The sequence below is a fragment of the Olea europaea genome, chromosome 17, assembly GCF_002742605.1.
Source record: "Olea europaea var. sylvestris chromosome 17, O_europaea_v1, whole genome shotgun sequence".
NCBI lineage: Eukaryota > Viridiplantae > Streptophyta > Magnoliopsida > Lamiales > Oleaceae > Olea > Olea europaea.
This window is the reverse complement of record NC_036253.1, coordinates 4,296,442-4,297,067: the sequence shown is the minus strand read 5'-3', so window position 1 is coordinate 4,297,067 and position 626 is coordinate 4,296,442.

Genomic DNA, 626 nt, shown 5'->3' with positions numbered 1-626 from the left:
CGGGGGGGGGGGGGGGGGAGGGCTCCCAAAATCCATCTCTGATGGGACTCGTTTACTCGTTTTGGAATATCAAAGTTGATTAGTGTTCTCTTCCGTGAGAATATCGAGATCACATATTTATTTGTCAAAAGTGATCATCGAGTGAATGAGAAATTTGAGTTCAAGGTGAACCATTGGAAGATGATTTATATGCGTAGAAGGGGAAAAAATGTTTATTCCATAAAGAGAGTTTACAAAAGCAAAGACTACTTTATACATAGTTACACTTTGAAAATGCATTACCATGCGTAGCGTAGAGGGTATTTCCTCGTGTGATCGCATAGAGAATGCATATCAAGTACCAAATCAGAATTTCGAACCTTGAACCAGCGTGTTGGTACGAGTTGTGTACACGAATGTCGAACCAAACGGATTAAATTGCCCGTAGTAAGATCTTGCCCTATTGATTCTCCATTACAACCTATTTATGCATTCTAGACTTTTCTTATTTTTCGTTGTAGTAGTTCGGATACTTAGTTCGTCAGAGTTGCATTCGAAGTGTTGAGACTCTACTGATTTTCTGTTCTAGTAATTAGTACGCCAAAATAGCATCTAAAGTGTTTAGACTGTACTGATTTTTTGTTATA